The 26,711-nt window shown below is 40.5% G+C and overlaps 1 pseudogene; it reads left to right on the top strand.

The window, feature by feature from the left end:
• The window catches only part of LOC126419665 (protein HIRA-like), a 294,055-nt pseudogene that overhangs the window by 113,651 nt on the left and 153,693 nt on the right, over nt 1-26,711 (top strand).

Genomic DNA, 26,711 nt, shown 5'->3' with positions numbered 1-26,711 from the left:
ATGCAGTGTTTGGTTTGCCTTCCCCACAACATTACCTATGTGATCATTCCAATTTAAGTTCTTCGTAATTGTAATTCTTAGGTACTTAGTTAAATTTACAGCCCTTAAAGTTGTATTATTTATCATGTAACTGGAGTATATTGGATTTCTTTTTGTACACATGTGGATGACCTCATGGTTTTCCTTATTCAGGGACATTTTTTCACCAAACAGATATCATGTCTTAAGTCATATTGCAGTGGGTTTGACTTTTGATGATTTCACTGATTCTTTGACACACAGTTTATATCAGATGATTATTATTTAATTACTGTTCTACAACTAGCTGCATAAATCTTTTAAGAAAGTCATTGTTTGTTTTCTTTCCCTGCAAACTGTGAAACTTCAGCTAGCTTTCCTTCTAATAATACTGTCTTAAAAAGGTTGCTACGAAAGTCTGTCACTATAACTCCATTTAAATTACATTTTGTTTCCTTCTTTTCTTTTCTTTTGTTTTCACGGTGTCTTCATCTTGTGAAATAATTAGAATTGACTGTTATTATCAAAGTGTAGGGATGATAAGGTTTTCACCAAAATTGGAATAATAAGAATATAGTGTAAAGCAGATAACAGCACATCTTGTTTAGGCCTCTACAAAGACCTATTATTATTATGCTCTTAGGTAACAATGAAGGATGAAATAATGGTATCTACATATGGTTTGCCTTTTTATTAAGCTTTAGAGTAGTAATATATTCTGTTGCCAAGGTCTTATAACAAGCTCCTAGTAGATATAAAGTAATAAACTGGAAACCCTTAAAAAAGTCATTGCTGCTTTTCTGTTAGAATCATGACAAAAGAACAGAGTTTACTTTAAATAAACTTTTATTCTTACACCACCTATGTAATTGTTATTGACTGGAAATTATTAATGCAGCCATATAAACTCTAAGCAAGTTGGTTGGTTGGTTGGTAGACAATGGCAACGTAGTAAAATTGAATCACAATGTTACCTGTGATAATATATAATGTGTATCCTCTCCGAAGCTCAAAATTTTGTTCATGATTGTCTTTGTTGCTCACATCTGTCTTCACACTATCATCAGATATTTCTCATAGTTTCGTAACATTGCCTGGCATGCTATGACCAGTGATGTATATGATTTAATAAACTCAACACCAGGAAAAGAGAGAATGTAGTTTGTGGATACTGTACATAAGTTCGATATTTCTGTGTCTTCAGCAATGTGTAACTACCTCCTTGAGATGAGACTTCTCATCTAGAAAAATAGTACTACTTGCTAGTTTACTAATATAATGCATATATCCATATCCAGTGGTCACGAGCCCTGAAGACCACACGCTGCCTGCACAAAGTGCCTGTGTTCCTTTCTGTTGTGCATGGTTTCTCCAGGTGTCTTTAATCCCTAGGGCTGCCAGACCCAAATGTCAGTACTAATGGCAGAATTGTAAATGACATAGACAAATGAAACCAATAAAAGCAAAGTTGAGAAGAAGCTGGTTTAAACACATTGTTCAAGACATGGTGACAATAGCTTTCTGGGAAACCTACTTATGTAAAGCTGCTCTGCATTTCATAATGTCACTTGGCTGTCACTGACTTTTGACTTTTGATATGAAATTGTAGTGGATACTAAATTTGATAGCACCATTTGTATCAAAACAAAACATATCACGCATAGTACCTGAAGTTAGTGGTGCACCAATTGAAGATCATGTAGATTAAGTAGTTTGGTTATGTGAATTACATTAATATGAATGCACATAGCTGAAGATTGAGAAATCTGTAGGAGGCTTTTATCCAGTAGTGGATACCAAATGTGTGACGATGATGCTGTTTTGTAACTAACCTAACCAACAAACATTTAATCTACAGATAATCAGTGTTATTCAATCGTAAAAATAACTAATGTGTTTCTTTCACTGCACCATCATCACAAGACTATTTTCTAAGCTAATTAGAAATTGATTTGGAGCAAAATAAATAAGGTTAAGGCAAGTGCTCATGGGAATCCTGGACCAGCATCAGTTCTCAGCTTTCGTTATTGCATTAGCACAATGCCCTGTGTGCCTGGAAGTGATGAATTCCCTTGCATCCTTTCCCTTTCTTTCCTCATTCTGTGTTTCGTATAAATGTAAGCATCAGCCATGTCATCACGAGTGATGTCTGTTCTGCCGGACAGGTTGTAATGTTGTGTGTGTCTCACTGCCTTTTTAAACTAATTTGTGCCTAATTTTATTCCGAGAACTCAGTAATGTATGTAAATACCGTAAATGTAAATGTGATTAAAAAAGTACTTGAAGTTAAGTGAAGCGCAGCTGATCAGCAAGAAATTCTTTAGTGCGCAATCCCCACAATGATAGTAGTTGTGAATCTTTGAGTATGGACTCTAAAAAACAAAAATAAGATTTATTAAAAATAAAAAATAAAAAAAAATAAAAAAAGGGGACTGTTAATCTGTATCTTGTGGAAAGAGGACATGTTGTTATGCCGTCACTCATAATGTATTGTTACATTTAATGAAAATTGATATTTTAGTGATAAGACCAAGTAAAGTACGTGTAAGAGTTGCCAAACATTTATGTATACAAATTTTTCCTGGAAGTGAAGAATAGAAATATCTTGTTTTTGGAAGAGGAGGTAAACTTCATTGTCATTGCTGTCTATCAACCAACAGAATTTTAAGTGTACAAAGTTCACTAAAATACAGGAAAAGAAATGCATTCTCTATAGTTTTCATTCAATAAGTAACAATCTCTCAGAATTTCTGAATTACAGTAATTGGATTATATTCTTGTACAGTAGTATTGTGCTGAACTCCACTGACCAATTTTGATGTAGCAGGACATGTAGTTTGAAGGGAGTTTGTGTGATAAGCAATCTCTTTTTCTCACAAAAAGCGGATTGCTGTTTAATCTTATTTACTTACAACAGTGGTCCCTTAGATATGAAAAGCTATGAAAATTTGGGCTCAAAGCTATCCACAATATGGCCAAGTAACTAACAGAGTTGTATTTTAAACCTTAAAGAGCAGTAGCTTCCTCCAAATTGTAATACGTCACCAACTGGTGCAGAAGCTGATCATTCAAGGAGGCAGCAACCAAAATTCAGATACCAGTTACGACTTAAAGTAAAATCTCAATCAAAAATCAGTCTCTCTCTCTCCAAACACATATATAAATATTCATTTTATTAAAAAAAAGTAGGTCATTTTATATTAGGTCTGACAGAATGTACATATCTCAAATATATTAAACAAGACTGAAGTTTGTGCACATCACAGAATTCAAATAAAAAATAGTAAGTGTGTATATCCATGCTCAGTGTGTCACTCATTTCAGTTTGATTCATGTATGCCAAGGAAATGCAGGCGTTCATCTTAAAGCATGTGCCATTCCAGGTTTCATAACATTTCTGTGATAGCCTCCTGTGAGTCAAGCTGACCTGTAACCATTTTCACTACCCTTCTTCATACACTCCTGGAAATTGAAATAAGAACACCGTGAATTCATTGTCCCAGGAAGGGGAAACTTTATTGACATATTCCTGGGGTCAGATACATCACATGATCACACTGACAGAACCACAGGCACATAGACACAGGCAACAGAGCATGCACAATGTCGGCACTAGTACAGTGTATATCCACCTTTCGCAGCAATGCAGGCTGCTATTCTCCCACGGAGACGATCGTAGAGATGCTGGATGTAGTCCTGTGGAACGGCTTGCCATGCCATTTCCACCTGGCGCCTCAGTTGGACCAGCGTTCGTGCTGGACGTGCAGACCGCGTGAGACGACGCTTCATCCAGTCCCAAACATGCTCAATGGGGGACAGATCCGGAGATCTTGCTGGCAGGGTAGTTGACTTACACCTTCTAGAGCACGTTGGGTGGCACGGGATACATGCGGACGTGCATTGTCCTGTTGGAACAGCAAGTTCCCTTGCCGGTCTAGGAATGGTAGAACGATGGGTTCGATGGCGGTTTGGATGTACCGTGCACTATTCAGTGTCCCCTCGACGATCACCAGTGGTGTACGGCCAGTGTAGGAGATCGCTCCCCACACCATGATGCCGGGTGTTGGCCCTGTGTGCCTCGGTCGTATGCAGTCCTGATTGTGGCGCTCACCTGCACGGCACCAAACACGCATACGACCATCATTGGCACCAAGGCAGAAGCGACTCTCATCGCTGAAGACGACACGTCTCCATTCGTCCCTCCATTCACACCACTGGAGGCGGGCTGCACGATGTTGGGGCGTGAGCGGAAGACGGCCTAACGGTGTGCGGGACCGTAGCCCAGCTTCATGGAGACGGTTGCGAATGGTCCTCGCCGATACCCCAGGAGCAACAGTGTCCCTAATTTGCTGGGAAGTGGCGGTGCGGTCCCCTACGGCACTGCATAGGATCCTACGGTCTTGGCGTGCATCCGTGCGTCGCTGCGGTCCGGTCCCAGGTCGACGGGCACATGCACCTTCCGCCGACCACTGGCGACAACATCGATGTACTGTGGAGACCTCATGCCCCACGTGTTGAGCAATTCGGCGGTACGTTCACCCGGCCTCCTGCATGCCCACTATACGCCCTCACTCAAAGTCCGTCAACTGCACATACGGTTCACGTCCACACTGTCGCGGCATGCTACCAGTGTTAAAGACTGCGATGGAGCTCCGTATGCCACGGCAAACTGTCTGACACTGACGGCAGCGGTGCACAAATGCTGCGCAGCTAGCGCCATTCGATGGCCAACACCGCGGTTCCTGGTGTGTACGCTGTGCCGTGCGTGTGATCATTGCTTGTACAGCCCTCTCGCAGTGTCCGGAGCAAGTATGGTTGGTCTGACACACCGGTGTCCATGTGTTCTTTTTTCCATTTCCAGGAGTGTATTTGCTCAATGTCCTCTGTTAGTCATACGTGGTATGTGTCACACACACTCTAGCAATATTCTAGGTTGGGGTCACACAAGCGTTTTTCATGCTGTCTCCTCTGTAGAGTGTTTGCATTTTCCTACAGTGAACCAAAAGCTGCTGTCTATTTTACTTTCAGCGGAACCAGTGTGATCATTCCATTTCATATCCCCACAAATTTTTACACCAAGGTGTTTATATGAAACGACTGACTGTAATTGTCAGTCATTGGTATTGTAACCATAGGAACCACATTTTCTCATTTTGTAAAGTGTACACTTTTACATACCCATCATTTAAAGTAAGGTTCCAATCTTTGCACCACTTTGACATGACGGAATACTAATGCAACCTTTTCCAGATATTGCTGCATCATCTGCAAAATGACTGACGCTATTATTAATGTCGTCTATAATGTCATGTGTATACAACAGTAACAATAAAGAGCCCCAACACAGTTACCTGTGGCCTGCCTGAAGTTACTTCTACATCTGTTGATGATTATCCATACTATTAATACCAGTTATCCCCACAGCCCAAGTGTTTAAAGAGACAGTCTCCCATGTATAAAAGAGCTTCAGATGTCTGACTTTACTAATGAGTTTGTGTGTTAAATCTTTTACATTAAGTGTGTAAATCTTTATGTTTGAAGACTCAAAACCCCAATTACTTACGAGGACTATTCAGAAAGATGATGATGAAGAAGAAGAAGAAGAAGAAGAAGAAGAAGATGTATATACATTTTATTATATACATGTGAAAGAGCGACTGACATACTACTTTTCCACATAGTCACCAAACACATTGAGGCACTTATCATAGCGGTGGACAAGCTTTGAAAAACCTTTGTTGTAAAATTCTGCCACCTGAGACTTCAGCCAGTGAGTCAGCCTGCCTGAAGTTCTGCATCGTCATCAAAGCACTGCGTTGCAAGCCATTTCTTCATATTGGGAAACAAGTGGAAGTCGCTTGGTGCAGGATCGGGGCTATAGGGCAGATGAGGGAAAATTTCCCATTTGAATGAATTAGGAGTTCTTTAGTGCGGTTTGCCATGTGAGGTTGGGCATTGTCAAGCAAAAACAAAATTTTGGACATAAGCTTTCCTCGGCGTTTGTTTTGAACTGCTCTTCTAAGGCCATGCAAAGTTTGACAGTACCGGGCAGTATTTATGGTTGCTCCATGTTCGAGAAAATCAATAAGAAGCACACCCTGCCTATCCCAAAACACTGTCACCAACAGCTTTCTTACCAACAAGGTTTGCAAACATTTTCTTTGTTTCTGGGAGGACCTTGTGACCCCCACTCCATGGACTGTAATTTTGTCTCACAATTGACGTGTTTCACCCAAGTCTCGTCACTGGTTATGATTTGATCCAATAATGAATCACCATGTTTGTGTTTTGATTTGATCCAATAATGAATCACCATGTTTGTGGCAGGCCTCCAGAAATGTCAACGTTGCCTCCATTTGCTGTTCTTTATTGTGCTCTGTAAGCATTTTGGGCACCCACCATGCACAAAATTTGTGGTAGCCTAGCTTTCGAGTGACAATTTCAAACAATAATTTCAATGAAACTTGTGGAAAAGAAAGTGAAACCTCCATTATCGTGAAGCGACGATTTTCATGAATCATTTCATCAGCTTTAGCGACAAGATTGTCAGTCACAATGCTCAGGTGTTCACTCTTCTCTTCATCATGAACATTGGTTTAGCCATTTTTAAACCGAATGCACCATTCCTGGACAAAACATTTACTCGTTACGTTGTTTCCGTATACTTCGCACAGTTCACGATAAATTTCTATAAGTTTTAGGTTTTTTGCCAATAAAAACTGTGTCACAGACCGCATCTCACAACTGGCAGAATTTTCGAAATGCAGCGCACATTTCAAATTCAAATATCGAAAAAACCAGACATGCAGAGACGTTCCCACTGTCACGGATGGATGCTAACTGAGCTGCCGAGCTCACACATATACCAAAATATACATGATTGGTGCGTGCCTAGCGGCGTCAGATGGAAATGTTCCCTACTTTCTGAATGGCCCTCATAGAATGTATTAGTTTCACCTTAGTGACCCATAGATTGGTGAAAAATTCCAAACCAAAATCGATTCATCTTAGATTCTGGCAGTTTTAAAATATCACATCTCTGGAACTGTGTCATACAATGACACAATTTTGCAGGTACATTCAGTGACGAATGTGGATACTGTCTCTAAAACATGTTGCAAATAATCTAGAAATGCAGTTGTAATACATTAAAATGAGATACCTGATGCTGAAGTTTTACTTCACGAATCACGAAAACGTAGTAAGCATTAAAAAGTTTTCCTTGCATTATTTCTGCATCTACATCTACATCTGTACTCTGTAAACCACCATGAGGTTCATGCGAGAGGGTACATCCCATTGTAGTAGTTATAAGGGTTTCTTCCTGTTCCATTCACATATGCAGCATGGAAAGAATGATTGTTTGAATGCTTCTGTATGTGCAGTAATTATTCTGATCTTACATTCATGATTAGTATGTGAGCAATATGTAGGGGACTGTAGTACATACCTGGAGCAATCATTTGATTTTCTCAGTATAGTTTACATATATCTTAAAGAGTCTTCCAGCTTAGTTTCTTCAGTATTTTTGTGACTGTCTTCCAAGGATTATAAAATCTTTGACCATTCATGCTGCCCTACTCCATATTTGTTCAATATTTCCTGTTAGTCCTATCTGCTATGGGTCCCGTACACTTGTACACTTAAGCAATATTCTACAATGGGTCACACAAGTGACTTGTAAGCAATCTCCAGTGTAGACTGATAGCACTTCCCCAGGATTCTACCTGTAAACCGAAGTCTACCACCTGCTGTACTTACAACTGAACCTATGTGATCATTCGATTTCATATCCCTAAAAAGTGTTACACCCAGGTATTTGTATGAGTTGGCCAATTCCAGCAGTAACTCATTGATATTTTACTAACTCATTGATATTATCCTGATAGGTAAGGACGGGAAAATATATTTTTGCAAAATCCACATCTGTGTTTTGCAAAATTCGCATATAGTTTTGTTGAAATTCGCATATATTTTCTTTGTTTGTAAATTATTAGACACACAAATTTATAAGATTGTCATACTACACGAGTGAAGACAGACAAATTACTAGTTCTTTGAAACTGAACTTTTTGATGGGAGTGTTTGCTTTTGCAAAAAACTTCAAGACCTTTTTCTTCCAAAATGGCACTTCTTTTCTTCATTTGGCTGCATTTATGCTTTCAAAACTGGTTGTTCTGTTGAAAAGCAGCAGCACTTTCCCTCTGGTTAAATGAATGTGTCTCCAATGTAAGATGTTTCTGAACATTACTTATCTTTTCTCACCCAATTTGAAGATTAAAAAAACTGCAGACTACTAAATTCAACCTTTCATGGGCATTCACAGCCATGTGACCCATGCTTGACAACACTGCAGATAGAGCTGACAAGGCATTTAGCATAGAAGTAGAATTGAATGTACGGCAACTCAATTTTAACGTTAGGAGAAAAATTTCGGCACTGTTAGAGAACTTTACAGATTTTGTATTCCGGTCGCTATAGCGCAGAGAGATGGTGCTATAGGCTATAGTCACAGATGGCTGCAAACATAAACAGACTAGAATTTTGACCACCACAGGGGAAGGAGCAGTGCGCAGAAACAAACTCTGCCTCCATTTCGCTGAGCAGAAGCTTACACAAGAACTGACACATTGTCACAGGGGATCACTGACCTCTTCTGGTTTTGTAAAGTTCATAATCAGGATTAGCCGCTTCAAAAGAAGAAAATGAGCAATGCACAACACAACGCATTCAGGCACAGCTACTGCCCAATGGCTTGATGAAGTTAGCAGATTACTGTTAAAGATGTAGTTAAGGCCCAACCTCTAGCGGTATTATATGCAAATACAACTCAAACCATCTGCCACCTAATTTCCCACATTAAAACTGTCCCCGTTATACTATCTTTTAAGCTTTAGCTAACAAACAAACAGGCACATTTCCTTCTTATAAAATGCTAGGTCTCATGGCTGAGTACTGTGTTGCATTATGTGCCGTGTAACTTAAACAGTCCATCCAACCACCTACATTGGCATGGCTCCAGATCATTGAGCACACTGATACATCGTTGGGTTTGTACACTTCATTTTCCATGTAGGTTCTTGTGCACATTATCATTCTTAACTGGGCTTTGCCAGATGATGTACAATGCCAGTAACTGCTTATGTTTTGATATTCGATGCAGAAAATAAAGCTATTTCTACCTGTCTGTGACAAATAACTTATCTGGATACAATTCGCTATGGAACAGCATCTGTTAAGTAATTTTGCATATTGTCATTTTGAGGGAAATTTTTGCAGTCGTTAGTCATAGGATACTATTCTCTCTCTCTTTCTCTCTCTCTCTCTCTCTCTCTCTTCTTTTTTTTTTTTTTTTTTTTTTTTTCAAAGTGCAAAATTTTAAATTTCTGAACACTTAAAGCAAGTTACCAGTCTCTGCTCTGCACCACTTTGAAAGATCTGACTGAATATTTATGCAGCTTCTTTCAGATAGTACTTCATTATAGCTAACTGCATCATCTGCAAGATCATAAATATATGATATGAGCAGCAAGGGTCCCTACACACTTCCATGGGTTACACTTGAAGTTACTTCTACATCTGATGTTGAATCTCCATCCAAGGTAACATGATAAGTCTCCCTACCAAAAGGTCCTCAATTCAGTAACAAATTTCACTTGATACCCCATATGATCATACTTTTGACAATAAGCATAGGTGTGATATGGAGTCGAATGTGTTTTGGAAATCAAGAAATACATCATCTAGCTGTTCAAGATACTTCATTATGTTTGAACTCAAAATATGGTCTAAGATTCTACAACAAATAGATGTCAAGGATGTTGGATGGTAGTTTTGTGGATCACTTGTACTCCCTTTCTTGTAGATGGGTGTGACCTGTGCCTTTTTCCAAGAACTAGACTTGGTGTTTTTTTTTTTTTTTTAAGATATCTGTGATACATTATAGTTACAAGAGGATGAAACTCAGCCACAAATTTAGTATAGAATATGATAGGGATTCCATCAGGTCCTGGATCTTTGTTCAATTTTAATGATTTAAGCTGTTTCTCAAAGCCACTGACACTAATACTTATTCTGTTCATCTTTTCAGTGGTATGAGGATTAAATTGTGGCAGTTATCCAGAGTTTTCTTTTGTAAGGAACATTTGAAAATTTAGTTAAGCATTTCAGCTTTTGCTTTGGTATCCTCAATTTCACTTCATGTCTCATTCACTAGGGTCTGGACACTAACTTTGGTGCAATAACAGCTTTTACATATGACCAGAATTTATTTGGGTTCTGTGAAAGATCACTTGACAGTAATCTGCTAAGGTAGTCATTGAAGGCATCACAGATTGCTCTCTTGACAGGTAAACTCGTTTCACTCATTATCTCTCTCCCTATAGCCCTACACTTTGTTTCACACCTATGATGCAGTGATCTCTGTTTCGTTAGAAGTTCTTTTACAGTGACTGTATCCCATGGAGATTCCCTCCCACTATGAACTGTTCTATTGGGTACTTATCTGTCCAGTGCATGGTCAACTATTCTTTTAAACTTGAGCCCGATTTGCTCTTTACCTGTGCTGAAAGTTTAAAGTTCCCCATTGTGAGATGTCACTACTGATTTTTTATCTAGTCTACTGAGCATACTTTCCTAATCATTGTTGCCACAACTGTGTCATGGTCACTGATACTAGTTTTGATGTGGACATCCTCAAAGAGGTCAGCTCTATTTGTTGCCATTAAATTCAATATATTTCCATCATGAGTGGGGATCATAACTATGTGTTCCAGGCAGATTTCAGAGAAGGCATTTAGTAATGCTTCACAGAATGTCTTATAACACCAACAGCCAACAATACTATAATTGTCCTAATTAATTGTTGGATGATTAAAGTCTCCCCTGATGATTATGCTATGATTGGGGAACTTATGTACAATTGAACTAAGATTTGCTATGAAGTTTTTGTTTATATCAGGAGATGAGTCTGGTGGGCAATAAAAGCATCCATTTATCATTTTATTCCCACCCCTGATACTGGGTCTTGCCCAAACAATCTCACATGCTGCTTCAGTTTCTATCTTGCTGGATTTGAGTTTCTTGTATACTGGGGGACATTGCTGCAGATTGTGACAAAAGTCATTGAAACTCCATGCTCAAGGCTGATCTCCTGAACTATCTCTGCCAGTTGGTGGAATGACCCAAGAGTGGCCTCGGAACCCAGATGAAAGGCATCTTTGTTCCAACTTGTGCCACAATCTGCAGTTGCTTGCACACTGTTCCCTCACTGGCTGCTTGATTAGCCTCTTCAACATGTTGAATGTGGCCTGCAGACATACACACTGAGTGCACCTGGTGTCCTTTCGTGTCCCCTGCTGCAATTTTCCTACCATCATTTGCTGTACATTTCAACTGCTGACGATTAATAGACCTCCTACCCTTTTGTGTTCACCTCATCTTGCCACCACACAAAACAGATTTTCCTAAAACAGGTGAAGTGAGTCCCTCTGGATCAGTTTCAGTGAAAGACATCAGCTCGGACTGAGTCCTCCCTGGTCCTCGTCCACCCTGTACAAGATGCCTAGATCTACCATTGACACGCCTCTCTCAGTAAAGTGAATGGTTAATGACAGATCCCATACTTTCTGCAGAGGGGACAGGATTCATGGGAGAGAATAGTACATGAGGTACCTCTGGTACAGATGTCACAGGTCACTCTCGAGAGCTCTCCACCAATTCTCAGCAACTGCCGAATGTTTGACTGTAGTCAGGGTGATTTCCAGATGCTTATGAATGTCGACCATTTCATCCAACTATTTTGTGTGTGTGTGTGTGTGTGTGTGTGTGTGTGGGGGGGGGGGGGGGGGGGGTCATACTTTCATTAACAGTCTTTGTTGTGGTGATGAGGCAAATGCTTCTTGAAAGTCAAGAAATACCTCTGCTTGATTGCTTTTATCTGTGGCTTTCAAAATGTCATGGGAGAGAAGCTCAATCTGAGTTACAAGTGACTGAAGTTTTCAGAATTCGTGCTCATTGGCATGGAGGTCATTCCAGTTGAGAATCTGATTGAAATTTGAGCACAGAATATGTTGTTCTTAAATGAGTCTATCCCACTTCCCAGCCTCTTGTTCTCTTCTATTTTGTGTTTCTCTTGTTAACATTGTGTCTACAGTAACCCAACCTGCTCTTCAATATTGCTGTCACTGGCATTGAAAATTTTCAATTAGAAATCCTGTTTTAATTTAATATTTATGTTGTGAGCACTTTGCATTTTCCATAGCCAAACCTCTGCTTAATTTTGAAAGATAAATTTCTCGATTTGTTTCCTTAACTGGTGCAGACCAAATCGATAGCACCACAAGTAGATATGAGATTTGTGTCATTAAACATAAGAAAAACTGTCAAACAACCACACAACTGTGATATGAGTGTATGGACATAAACAGTGCTTCATTTGATTTAAACCAAGCGTGGTCTTGATTGCAGTTTTTGTTTTTTCTGCATTTTCATAACATGTTAGTGCAGCTGTAGCTGATAATATTTTGTAAGTACTCTTGTGAACAGTGTTAAGGGAGCCAGTGTGGAGCACCTGTTCATGACATTATTTGTAACGTCTTAAAATCCTGATACTAATATTGAACCTGTCATAATTGAAACAGACAATGCTTCATGAGCACATGTATGGCAAGTCACTATCAGCTGCCAGTGGTGCAGGTGCATGTGTGGTGGAGACACCAGAGTTGCTTGCTGTCCGGGAGAAGGCAGAGAAAGCTGCAGCAGAGAAAGCGGCAGCAGACGCTGGGCAGACTAACGGATCACTGGAACAGCCAGCTGCTTCTGTATCCCAGCCTTCAACACCTCTTAAGGGCCCCATCAATAAACAGATAGAGACTCATACTTCAGATGGAAAGAGAAGAATAACACCTATGTACATACCTCCTGCACCAGATGCTGGGTGAGCCTTGATTAATTTTTCTGTAATTTTAAATTGTATTTGTGTGTTGTATGTGTATTGTGTTCATTTTAAATTGAGTTTGATTGGGGGCCTGCACTAGTGCCTATTAACTTCACATCATTCATGTTTTGTGTTGTAAATATAATGTAATTGTACAGATTAAAATCCTACTTACAAAGGAGCAGCAGGAGAAAACGTATATGAAGGTTAAAGAAATATGCAAGCTTTTGGAGCCAGTGGCTCTTTCTTCTGGCAGAAAGGTTGAGGGGAAAGGAAGAGTGATGAAGAAACAGGATTTGTGAGGTTTAGGAAGTGAGGAGAGTACAGAAAAGTCACTCAGAACCTTGGGTCATGGGAGACTTACCAGATGGGGTGAGAAGGGGAGGGGGTGGGGGGAGGGAATGTTTAATTTGGACAGTGAATGTCACTGAGGAACTTTGGCATTTTGGTCGGCAGTGCTCTTTCCAGTGTTATTCCCAGACATTGTGAACATCAAAGTTTGAGTGTGTCAGTTCCTTAGCAGTGGATAGTGCCTATTTTCTTGATATCAGTGTTCTGTGAGTCAGGCCAGCTAATTTTATGGTACTCTCTAAGGAAAGCATTTTTATGCCATATCTCTGGTAGTCGTACGAGTATATGGCTCAAGGAGGGCAGTCATGCAGTAGGAGTTGATTGTACTGTGCTGCTGATAGTGTGGATAATGTCATTTGGTGCCACACAAATCTTGTTCGTTTGAGAGCAGATAATCATTGTAGGGGCACAGTATTTCACCTCCGAATGGATGAGCCCAACTTCTAATGTGCAAAGCATATTTACCTAGGGGCCCAAATAGATGCCACACAGTTTATTAATCATTTTAATTCTTGCCCTTCTTTTACCTGTGGTCTTTGTCAGGTGCTCCTTCTAAGCAAGCGCTCTGTCCACGGTAGTTGTCACGGTTGAGACCTTCGCCTTCAGAGTTAATGTTAAGCTCTCTTCTTGTGACCATTACAAAGGTGGAAGCATGATACTTCTTAGCTGTGTTAAGCTGCAGCCTCCATTTATGAAAGTAGTTGCTTGGCAGCTTTAAGTCGGAGATCAAAATGTCTTTGGAGGCCTCAAATGATTCATGTTGTGCAACTTTGGCTGAGTCATCTGTGTAAATGAACTTTCTGGATTGTGTGTTTAGCTTGTTTGAAATATAAATATTCAAGAAGATAAAGGCAAGTTTTGAACCTTTGGCAGTTCGTCTCCATGTGGTGTACCCTGTGTAATGTCAAAGAGGTAACAATGCCTGGTATTCAGACAGTCATCAATTGCTGACCTCCTGGCAAGTTTTAAAACATCTATGGCTGCATCTTATTGATTTCTGAAGAAGACCTTTTGTAGCATTATATCTAGGGTTCTTTGTGTCAGTCTTCTTCAATGTTTGACTCCAGATGTTTAAAAATGGAATTTACTCCTCCATGATAATGCTCCGTTTAACCTTCCAGATAATGCATCATACAGGGAAAGATAAATGAGCTAGTTGAATAAATAAAATGTGAAGGAAGAGAGATTACATTTGCAGAAGTGCCAAAATAAACTATGAGTTATCAGTGCAAAGGGAGAGGGAGTGAATGAATAGAGAGAGAGAGAGCATGTGCATTAGTGTTTGTGGTCACATGCTTGCATGTATGTCTGTGGTGAAAGACTGAATTAATCATAAAACGTCGAACTTAGTAAATGAGAAAGGGACAAGGGAGAATACAATGTTAGGAAGAGAGAGGATTGTAATATGAGGGGAAAACAATGAGAGGTGGTGTATATTTGACAGGTGTTGGGCATCAACAGTAAATGTAATAAATAGTGGTTTGTTTGATTAAGATGATCATTCTCTGGATTGTAATGGTTTAATTTTCCTGTTCACTCTGATTTTGCCAGGGATGATTTTGTAGCTGTAATGCACAAGGTTTGAAACTGTACAATGATTTACTGTATCCATAAAATTATTCTCCAGTCACCATTAGTACAGTACCAGTGCTTATTTGAAGTTTCTTGATAAGAAGTATTTTATGTGTTTTTGGGAAATAACAGTTAGATGTTCAGTCAGTAAAGAAAGAAAGGGACATTGTTAAGTATATTAACAAAAGTGATCTTAATTGTTATTGCAACGTTAGTTTTAATGAACACATGCACAATGCAATCCCACATTATGTAGCTGGCATCCTGCAGGGAATATTTTAGGCCAACACTTAGTGCATAAATGTCAAAAGTGTCTTGAAGGATAGTTCCTCATCATACAGTTATGTTCACTGCTGGCACGCAACTGTTTACAGTATATAATATCATAATTTCTTATGATGTTACGTTGACTATATTAATATAGCTGTTATTCATGGATGAAAATTTGGTTTGCTTTTAGTAATGTAAAGGTGATTGGTGGCTGAAGCTGAGATGTCATTGCTTTCAGTTGTATTAAGAAGGATAATATGAACAAAATTTCTATTTTGTATAATATATGTCCTTGTGATATTTTAGCATACCACACGTTAATGTTTTCTGAGGCTGTGTGGACCTATTCAGGAAGGTTCACAGTATCTGTTTCTGTTGCTAAATCTTTGTATATACATTTTTGTTGCCTGTATAAATGAAGTGCTGATGATATGTGGCTAATTTGGATAGAAGTTCATGGTGATGCTTGTAAAATTAGAATTATTGGCAATTGTACCATATATACATTAATTTGGTCTGTGTTTAAACACCCATTCTGCCTCATTCTGACTTACTAAATACATATGCCAGCTGTCATAGCTGAGGATGGGGTTTAACAGATACTTAGTATCAAAATACTCCCTTCATACAGCAACCCTCCCCCCCCCCCCCCCTCTCCACCTCCACCCTGCCACAAAATTGTGGCTTCCACCACTCACCCAACCTATTTAATATCCTAGTCCCACCACTGTATTCCACTTCTTATCCCAAACCATCATCCATGTGTCACTACAATGTCAACAGCCAAAATACAAAACATATCATATACATCTTAACTATCAGTTTGTAAATATCTGTCCCACACATCTGTTCCAGCAAACTCCCTGACCTAAAACTCCACCCTTGGACATTTCTATCTCATTCACTTTTCCATTCACCCTTACCTTTGTCCCCCTCACCATTTTTCACTTCTGCACTCATCCCTCCCTCCCTCCCTCCTTCCCTCCCTCCCTCTTCTATTTTGGGCTTGTTTCACTGCTGTCACTAAAACCCATCTGTCTCCCCCCTCCGATATTTCAACACTGCTCTATAATGTCCTTTCATCTTCTCCCACACTTTTGCCTAGATGACTATCACTGGCTAGTGCCTGCAAACACTCATTTTTCTGAGTAATTTCCATTATAATAATGACAAGCATGTTTGCTGTGTCACATTATGTAGCTGATGAATACAGATACTGTGAGATGTTTCTTACACAAATACTAACTGCTTCTGCTACCCTATCTTCCCTCATCTAATATTTACAAATTATGTGCCCTGTACATTATGGTGAATAATAGTTGTCCATCATCCTTTATTGTGTTTTAGCTGATTGTCTCGTGTTCCCAGTTACTTATTTACCTCAGCCTTATGTCAGATAGAAAAAGTAATTAAATTATTGTACAGCATAAAACAAACCTACTGTATTTATTTGTTTTTAAAAGTATAAATACAATACACAAACTATAAAATTAAGCCCTTTACAAATTTATTGTAAAATTAATTCAAGACAAAACTTGATTACCTAAAATATTTGTCTCTCCCTTTCCATTTCTGCTCACACTCCTAAGAGGGAAATGTCTTTGAGCTTAGCAACTCCCTGCAGCAACACTGAGTGCCTGAAACAGACATCGAACACCTCTGCCATAATTTCACAAGGAGTCCACAGAAACCTGTTCGCTGTGCAGCTCGACAGCTCAACATGCTCCTGCTGTGCATCTGGCATGTGTTGCGTCAACATTTACACATGAAACCATACAAAATTGAGCTACAGCATGTTCTTTGTGAAAGTGGCAAACAACAACGTGTGGTGTTCTGTAATTTCGTTCTGGGAAAGATGGAGGATGACAGTTTTCTTCCACGTTTAGTGTTTAGTGATGGGGCAACATTCCATTTAAATGGAAAGGTGAACCATTGTAATGTGAAAATATGGGGTACGGAACAACCACATGAGGCTGTACAACATGAGAGGGCTTTCCAAAATTTAATGTGTTTCATGCAGTTTCATGAGAAAAGGCGTATGGTCCATTTTGCTTTGCCAAGAACACTGTTACAGGAAGCACATATCTTGATATTCCTTAGAACTTTCTTTTCCCACAGTTGGAGACTGATTCGAATGACTTCATTTACCAACAGGATGGGAAACCGCCACACTGTCATCAGGAAGTGGGGGAGTTTTTAAATCAAAGGATTACTGAACAATGGATCGATTGCACTGGAGGAAATGATTCAGCCATACATTACTGGCCTCCAAGGTCACCAGATCTGACTGTATGTAATTATTTCTTGTGGGGGCTTATAAAAAACTCTATTTATGTGCCTCCATTACAAACAACAATGAATGAACTGAGACATCGCATAACAGCAGCTGGGAAAGCTGTAACCCAAACATGCTTGTTGCAGTGTGGGAACAATTTGAATACCGCATTTCCATATGCCGTGCATCTCAAGGGGGGCCATATTGAACACCTACACCTATGAAAAAGTATTGGGGGGACTTCTGAGTCTCCTGTTCATCAAAAATAGAGAAACCATTGTATACATTTATTAGTTCAGAAATATAGATGTGCCAAATCAGATGATTCTTTTTTTTATAAACCCTGTACTCTGCAGTAGAATATTGCACATGAGTGTGGTTCTGCAGCACACATGTGAAAAAAAGATGATGATTACTTGAATGATTCTATGAAAACCGTTAGTGACTCAGTGCTGGGTACGAATACTATCGAACATCTGTGTTGTCAAAAAATGAATCAGTCCCCCTTCACAAAGTTTTACTCTTGCCGCATAGGAAATGCCTCAAATCCAGATGACCAACATATGAAATAGAAATCCAAATGCTCTCCACTGGGTTGAACTGTGATGCTAAATGGAAATGTAAGTGGTAAGCCGTGAAAACCGGGAGTCATGACCTTATTGGCAACTCAACTTTTAAAGTTCCAGGCTTTCATCATCCTGGAGTCCGCCCCGGTAGCTGAGTGGTCAGCGTGACAGACTGTCAATCCTAAGGGCCCGGGTTCGATTCCCGGCTGGGTCGGAGATTTTCTCCGCTCAGGGACTGGATGCTGTGTTGTCCTAATCATCATCATTTCATCCCCATCGACGCGCAGGTCGCCGAAGTGGCGTCAAATCGAAAGACCTGCACCAGGCGAACGGTCTACCCGACGGGAGGCCCTAGCCACACGACATTTCCATTTATTTATCATCCTGGAAAGGTGTTGTGTAAAGCTTAATACATTTCGAACTGGAGAAGGTATGTGCAAATACACAATGCACAAATGGCATGTTTGCACTGATAGGATGTGTGTCTTTGGTGATGTACAGACAATAAGCCACATTGTAAATACGTGCCCTAATAGATGTTTCCCTAGTGGTATTGAGTCTGCATGAAGTACCTGAAAAGGTGCTTCACTGGGCTTAGTCTTACAACATTTGTTTGTAGTCTGGACTACTGAATGTTTATATACCCTAAATAGTTGTGCATGTGTATTTTTTGGTACACCAAGCTACATAAATTTAAGTATTAACTGTGTTTTTTGTACTTGTCACTTCTTTTTCCACATGTTGTTACTTTTAGGAAGCTTTAATTTTCGAGTACTAGTAACAGTGTTCCATAGATTTTGTGTTTGTTTTGAATACAGTCCAGAGACAGTTAGTGCTTATTTTCATTGTTTCCAACAAGAAGTGTCTAGTAACCACAGTTTAGTCAGCTATCAGCCGCCTTCAGTGAATTAGCAGTCTAGTTAAAAGTTGATTACTTAACTCTCTACAGTAAATTGTTCATTTTTTAGGATGGATAGGATGTGTGACTGCTGTGTACGGATGCAGGAGGAGCTGGCCACTGTTTGCGAACAGCTGAACATGCTGATGGCCACGGTCAGCTGTCTTTAGGCTGCTGCCTCAGAGTGTAGCGGCAATGGGGAATCTGGTGCGTCACATGGCACACACCAGGTGTTACATGCTTCACCCACGGTCCCTGCTTTCGAGACATCTTCGTGGGTACTGGACCCGGTTGGGCCACCCTCTCCCCAAGGAGAGTGGCGTGTTCAACGGCGTTCGCGTTGCTTGACGCGGAGGGTCAATGTGGAGGCTGGCCGTGCCAGTGAGTGGACATGTGGCCGCTCCTTCAGCAAGGTCTGAACAGGCACACGGGGGAGGGGTTTATTAGTGATTGGGAGCTCCAATGTTAGGTGGGTGATGGAGCCCCTAAGGGAAATAGCAGAAAGGTCGGGGAAGAAGGCCAGTGTTCACTCTGTCTGCTTGCCGGTGGGGGTCTCATCCGAGATGTGGAGGAGGCCCTGCCAGCGGTAATAGAGAGCAGTTGGTGCACCTGACTGCAAATTGTTGTTCATGTTGACAGCAATGAGTTCTGCTGTCTGGGTTCAGAGTTCATCCTGAGTTCATACAGGCAGTTGGCAGAGTTGGTGAAGGTGGAAAGTCTCACTCATGGGGTGGATTCTGAACTAACTATTTGTAGTGTCGTTCCCAGAACCGATCACGGTCCTCCGCTTTGGAGCCGATTGGAAGGCTTAAACCAGAGGCTGAGACGATTCTCCCGAGATCTGGGGTGCAAATTTCTTGACCTCCACTATCGGGTGGGGAAATGTAGGGTCCCCCTGAATAGGTCAGGCATGCACTACACACAGGGAATGACAATATTAATGTGGTAATAGTAAACTGCAGGAGGGTCTATAGAAAGATCCCAGAACTGCTCTCATTAATAAATGGTTACAATGCCCACATAGTACTAGGGGCGGAAAGTTGGCTGAAACCAGATGTAAACAGCAATGAAATTTTAAACTCAGATTGGAATGTATATCACAGAGACAGGCTGGACAGTGAAGGGGGACGCGTGTTTATAGCGATAAAAAGTGCAATAGTAGCAAAGGAAATTGACAGAGATCCAAAATGTGAAATAATTTGGGTGAAGATCACGGTTAAAGCAGACTCAAACATGGTAATTGGATGTCTTTATAGGCCCCCTGGCTCAGCAGCTGTTGTGGCAGAACACCTCAAGGAAAATTTGAAAAGTATTTCGAGTAGATTTCCCGACCATGTTATAGTTCTGGGTGGAGATTTTAATTTACCAGATATAGACTGGGAGACTCAAACGTTTATAACAGGTGGCAGGGACAAAGAATCCAGTGAATTTTTTTTAAATGCATTATCTGAAAACTACCTTGAGCAGTTAAACAGAGAATCGACTCGTGATAACATGTTAGACCTTCTGGTGACAAACAGACCTGAACTATTTGAAACAGTTAACGCAGAACAGGGACTCAGTGATCATAAAGCAGTTACAGCATCAGTGATTTCAGCCGTAAATAGAAATATTAAAAAAGGTAGCTAAATTTTTCTGTGTAGTGAAAGTGACAAAAAGCAGATTTCAGAGTACTTGATGGCTCCACAAAAGTATTATCTCATGTACAGATAGTGTTGAGGATCAGTGGACAAAGTCCAAAACCATCATACAATATGCATTAGATGAGTATGTGCCAAGCAAGACTATAAGAGATGGAAAAGAGCCACAGTGGTACAACAACTGATTTAGAAAACTGCTGTGGAAGCAAAGGGAACTTCACAGTAAACATAAACATAGCCAAAACCTTGCGTACGAACAAAAATTACGTGAAGCAAAATGCTGTGTGAGGAGGGCTATGTGAGAGGTGTTCAGCGAATTCGAAAGCAAAGTTCTATGTTCTGACTTGGCAGAAAATCCTATGAAATTTTGATCTTATGTCAAAGCGGTAAGTGGATCAAAACAAAATGTCCAGACACTCTGTGACCAAAATGGTACTGAAGCAGAGGATGACAGACTAAAGGCTGAAATACTAAGTGTCTTTCTCCAAAGCTGTTTCACAGAGGAATACTGCACTCTAATTCCTTCTCCAGATTGTCGCACAGATGACAAAATGGTAGATATCGAATAGATGACAGAGGGATAGAAAAACAATTAAGATCGCTCAAAAGAGGAAGGGCCGCGGGACCTGATGGGATATCAGTTCGATTTTACACAGAGTACGTGAAGGAACTTGCCCCCCATTTTGCAGCAGTGTATCATAGGTCTCTAGAAGAGTGTAGCGTTCCAAAGGATTGGAAAAGGGCACAGGTCATCCCCGTTTTCAAGAAGGGACGTCGAACAGACGTGCAGAACTATAGACCTATATTTCTTACGTCGATCAGTTGTAGAATTTTGGAACACATATTATGTTCGAGTATAATGACTTTTCTGGAGACTGGAAATCTACTCTGTAGGAATCAGCATGGGTTTCAAAAAGACGACTGTGTGAAACCCAGCTCGCGCTATTTGTCCACGAGACTCATAGGGCCATAGACATGCGCTCCCAGGAAGATGCTGTGTTTCTTGACTTCCGCAAGGCATTTGATACAGTTTCCCACAGTCATTTAATGAACAAAGTAAGAGCATATGGACTATCAGACAAATTGTGTGATTGGATTGAAGAGTTCCTAGGTAACAGAACGCAGCATGTCATTCTCAATGGAGAGAAGTCCTCCGAAGTAAGAGTGATTTCAGGTATGCCGCAGGGGAATGTCGTAGGACCATTGCTATTCACAATATATATAAATGACCTTGTGGATAACATCGGAAGTTCACTGAGGCTTTTTGTGGATGATGCTGTAGTATATCAAGAGGTCGTAACAATGGAAAATTGTACTGAAATGCAGGAGGATCTGCAACGAATTGATGCATGGTGTGGGGAATGGCAATTGAATCTCAATGTAGACAAGTGGAATGTGCTGTGAATACATAGAAAGATCATTTATCATTTAGCTACAATATAGCAGCTCAGCAATTGGAAGCAGTTAATTCCGTAAATTATCTGGGAGTAGGCATTAGGAGTGATTTAAAATGGAATGACCATATAAAATTAATCGTCAGTAAAGCAGATGCCAGACTGAGATTCATTGGAAGAATCCTAAGGAAATGCAGTTCGAAAACAATGGGAGTAGGTTACAGTACACTTGTTCACCCACTGCTTGAATACTGCTCACTGGTGTGGGATCCATACCAGATAGGGTTGATAGAAGAGATAGAGAAGATCCAACGGAGAGCAGTGTGCTTCGTTACAGGATCATTTAGCAATCATGAAAGCATTACGGAGATGATAGATACACTCCAGTGGAAGACTCTGCAAGAGAGACGCTCAGTAGTTCGGTACGGGCTTTTGTTGAAATTTCGAGAACATACTTTCACCGAGGAGTCAAGCAGTATATTGCTCCCTCCTACATATACCTCATGAAGATACCATGAGGATAAAATGAGAGAGATTAGAGCCCACACAGAGGCATACCAACAATCTTGCTTTCCACGAACAACACGAGACTGGAATAGAAGGGAGAACTGATAGAGGTACTCAAGATACCCTCTGCCACACACCATCAGGTGGCTTGTGAACTATGGATGTAGATGTAGATGTATAAATATGTATGTCAGTTTTCTTGTTGCCATTGATACATGTGGTGCTGCTGCTGCTGCTGCTAGTAATCATATGTTATATTATCACAATGATTTACTTTCGAATTTTCAGTGATATTGTTATTAAAATAAATTTTTTGTATTTTCCTCACAGGGATGGGCCTCGCCCTTTTGGGTCGGCAATTACTAGTAGTGCACACCAGCCAACATTTAGCAGTTTCTCTGAGACCAAAAGTTGTATTATGATTGAAAAACGGGATGATGTGGTGCGGCCAAATGTTAGTAGCAGTGGAGGAACTCCTGGTTCCAGCAAATCTTGTGATGGTACACCAAGCCCTGCTGGAAGTACACCTGTCAAAGGTGTTCAGGCAGATAATAGCCTAGCTGGAACCCAAGTAGTTATTGGAGTAACCGACAACAAGCATCACTCAACAAGCAATGCAGAAACGTAAGTTAATCAATGAAAATATATCTCCAGCAAGTTGTGTGTACTCTTTCCTTTCTTCTTGACTGTAATTGTATCCAAGCTATCTTAGAAAATTTGCAGTTGGTTCTTGGTTATCACCTTGCAATTTATGTGTTAAACAATGGCAACTCTAGGTTGGAATATCAGTAATATTAGGAAAATGATAGATTGCTACTTACCATAAAGATGACCTGTTGAGCTGCAGGCAGACACAATGAAAACCCTGTTACACATTAATAGCTTTTGGACAAAGCCTTTTTCAGCAAAGGAAACATCTCATATCCTGACAAGAAAGCACACATCATGCATGCATGACCACTAGCAAATGATCGAAGCATCTAACCTTTGGCATTCTTCTGTAGCACTATATTCACTTACATACGTGACTCACTCCTTCAAATACACTGGTCAACACAATTAGGGAATCAGTTGAGATGTCTTGGTTCTGAAGTATTGTCATTGGCAGAATGAACTAAAATGGTTCAACATCTTTCTGTCAGTTCTACGGGGTGGAGACAACAACATTATGAAACTTTCTGGCAGATTAAAACTGTGTGCTGGACTGAGACTCAAACTTGGGTCCTTTGCCTTTCATGGGCAAGTGCTCTACCTCTGAACTACAGAAGCATTCCTGGAGTGCTAATTCTGCAAGGTTCGCAGGAGAGCTTCTGTGAAGTTTGGGAGGTAGGAGACGGGATACTGGCAGAACTGAAGCTGTGAGGATGGGGCATGAATCGTGCTTGGGTAGCTCAGATGGTAGAGCACTTGCCACGAAAGGCAAAGTTCCTGAGTTCGAGTCTCAGTCCAGCACACAGTTTTAATCTGCCAGGAAGTTTCATACTAGCACACACTCCGCTGCAGAGGGCAAATCTCTTTCAACAATATTACGATCACTGAGATAGTGGTAATAACATAAAGCTACTGCAGATGGGATTGGTGTTGACTTGTGTTTACTCTACCAAACGAATTACACAAGTAGTTGGATTCAGGGAGAGCCATAGGATGGATGGAAGTGGGACAGACACAGAGAGAGATGGCTGCAGGCATTTGAGTGTCCCAGAGTGTAATATATAGGACCTGGACACAATTTCAGACAACAGGAACCGTTAAAAGAAGGCAAGGCCAAGGTCATCCGTGGGTAACATCAACAAGAAATGACAATTATCTCTGGTTAACAGCTCATCGAGACAAGAGGCTGAATGCACCTCAACAGCAAAGCACCCTCCAGGCAGCAACAAGACAAAATCACCTTCGGGAATGTGGCCTGTACGCATGGAGGCCTATGGTGTGTGTCCCATTAAAACCATGACACCAGTTAGCCCACAGAAACTGGGTGAAGGAACATCAGGATTGGAGTCTTACTTTTCACAGATGAGTCTAAGATTTTGTGTTCAGCCGGACAACGCTATTCCCTTATCTGGAGAGAATGTGAAATTCAGAACAATCCTGCTTCTGTGCAGGAAACATCACCATATCATGGTGGTTGACGAATAGTGTGGGCAGAAGTCAGTATTGGTGGATGTACGGACCTCTATGCTGTTCAGAATGGTGCTTTGACTGCTCAGAGGTATAGATACGAGATCCTTTGACCTTCTGTTGTGCCCTACACAGGTGCCATGGGAGATGGGTTCCTTTTGGTGAACGATAACACTCTTCGTACAGAGCTGCACTGGTGGACAATGTGCTTGAAGCTGAGGGAATTGAACAGATGGAGTGGCTAGCTTTTTCACTGGATTTCAACACAATTGAGCATGTCTAGGATGCATTTGGCAGGCACATTGCAGCCACATCAGCACCTCCCACAACGGTTGCAGAGCTGGATATTGCACTCGTGGAAGAATGGTCAAATATCCCTCAAGAGCTGATTGATAACCTCACACTGTCCGTGCCATGCAGATGTGCACCTGTACTGGCTGCCTGAGTTGATCACGCACCATATCATAGGGCAACAAAATGACTGTATCACTATTATGGTAGCCTCGTGGTGCCTCACTCAATGTAAATGCCATGTAAACCTCAAGTAAAGAGTTGAGACAGCAAAATATCGTACTTAATCACACACACATTCCACTTGTAACTGCTTCCCTTTCATGCATCTCAACTCTTACAACTGCTATCTGATTTCTGTACAAATTGTAAAGAGCCTTCTGCTCCCTGTATTTTATGCCTGCCACCTTAAGAGTTTGAAAGAGAATATTCCAGTCAAAATTTTCAAAAGCTTTCTCTAACTCTACAGATGCTATAAATGTAGGTTTGTCTTTCCTTAACCTGTCTTCTATGAGAAGTTGTAAGATCAGTATTGCCTCACATCTTCCTACATTTCTATGGAATCAAAACTGAACTTCCCCTAGTTCAGCTTCTATCAGTTTTCCCAATCTTCTATAAAGAATTCATGTTAGTATTTTGCAGCCGTGACTTATTAAACTGATAGTTTCTCACCTGTCAGCACCTGCTTTCTTTGGAATTAGAAATATTATATTCTTCTTGAAGTCTGAGAGCATTTTGCTTGTCTCATACATCTTGCTCACCAGATGGAAGAGGTTAGTCATGGCTGGCTCTCCCTGAGTTTTCAGTAGTTCTAACAGAATGTTGTCTACTCTCGGGGCCTTGTTTCAGCTTAGGACTTTCAGTACTCTGTGAAATTCTTCACGCAGTATTATATCTTCCTTCTCACCTTCATCAAGATCCTCTTCCATTTCCAAAATGTTACCCTCAAGTGTATTTCCTGTCTATTGACTCTCCATATACTCCTTCCACCTTTCTGCTTTCCCATCTTTGCTTAGGTCTGGTTTTCCATCTGATGTCTTGATAGTAACACAGGTAGTTCCCTTTTCTGCAAAAGTTCCTGCTTAGCCATTTTGCATTTCCTGTCAGTCTCAGTTTTTAGACATTTGTATTCTCTTTTGCCTGCTTCATGTACTGCATTTTTATATTGTCTCCATTCATCAAGTAAATTCAATATCTCTCATTTTACCCAAGGACTTCTGCTAGCACTTGTCTTTTTACCTACTTGATCTTCTGCTGCTTTCACTATTTCATCTCTCAAAGCTATCCATTCTTGTTCTATTCTATACTATTCCTTTCCCCCCATCTTGTCAGTCATTCTCTAATGCTTCCTCTGAAACTCTTTACAATCTCAGGTTCTCTCAGAGTATTCCTATCTTTTTGCAGTTTCTTCAGTTTTAAACTACAGTTCATCACCAATAAATTGTGCCCAGGGGCCACATCTGCCCCTCGAAATGTCTTACAATTTAAAACCTTGTTCCTCCATCTTTCTGTGTCATCTGGCCATTTTCAGAATCTTATCAATACTCATCCATAAACTTTCAGGTGCTAATCTTGTACTCAAATGAAGAAGCTTGTTCAAGATCTTCCAAAATTCAGGTACAGTCGGAGCCCTCAAATATGTTTGTCCAAGCAACGAGTGCGACATAGGCATCTCAACTCTGCCATGTTTGGCTATAGATGAATTTTTGAAATGAACATGTGCTTCAGAGGGAACAATTGACGAGAATGGGGAAAGAAATACAGTAGAAGTAGAATGGGTAGCTTTGAGGAATGAAATAGTAAAGGCAGCAGAGGATCAAGTAGGTAAAAAGACGAGGGCTAGTAGAAATCCTTGGGTAACAGAAGAGATAGTG

Source organism: Schistocerca serialis, chromosome 9 (genome assembly GCF_023864345.2).
Source record: "Schistocerca serialis cubense isolate TAMUIC-IGC-003099 chromosome 9, iqSchSeri2.2, whole genome shotgun sequence".
In the NCBI taxonomy this organism is placed as follows: Eukaryota; Metazoa; Arthropoda; class Insecta; order Orthoptera; family Acrididae; genus Schistocerca; species Schistocerca serialis.
The sequence above is the reverse complement of the archived record's forward strand: the minus strand, read 5'-3'. Positions and strand labels throughout refer to the sequence as shown.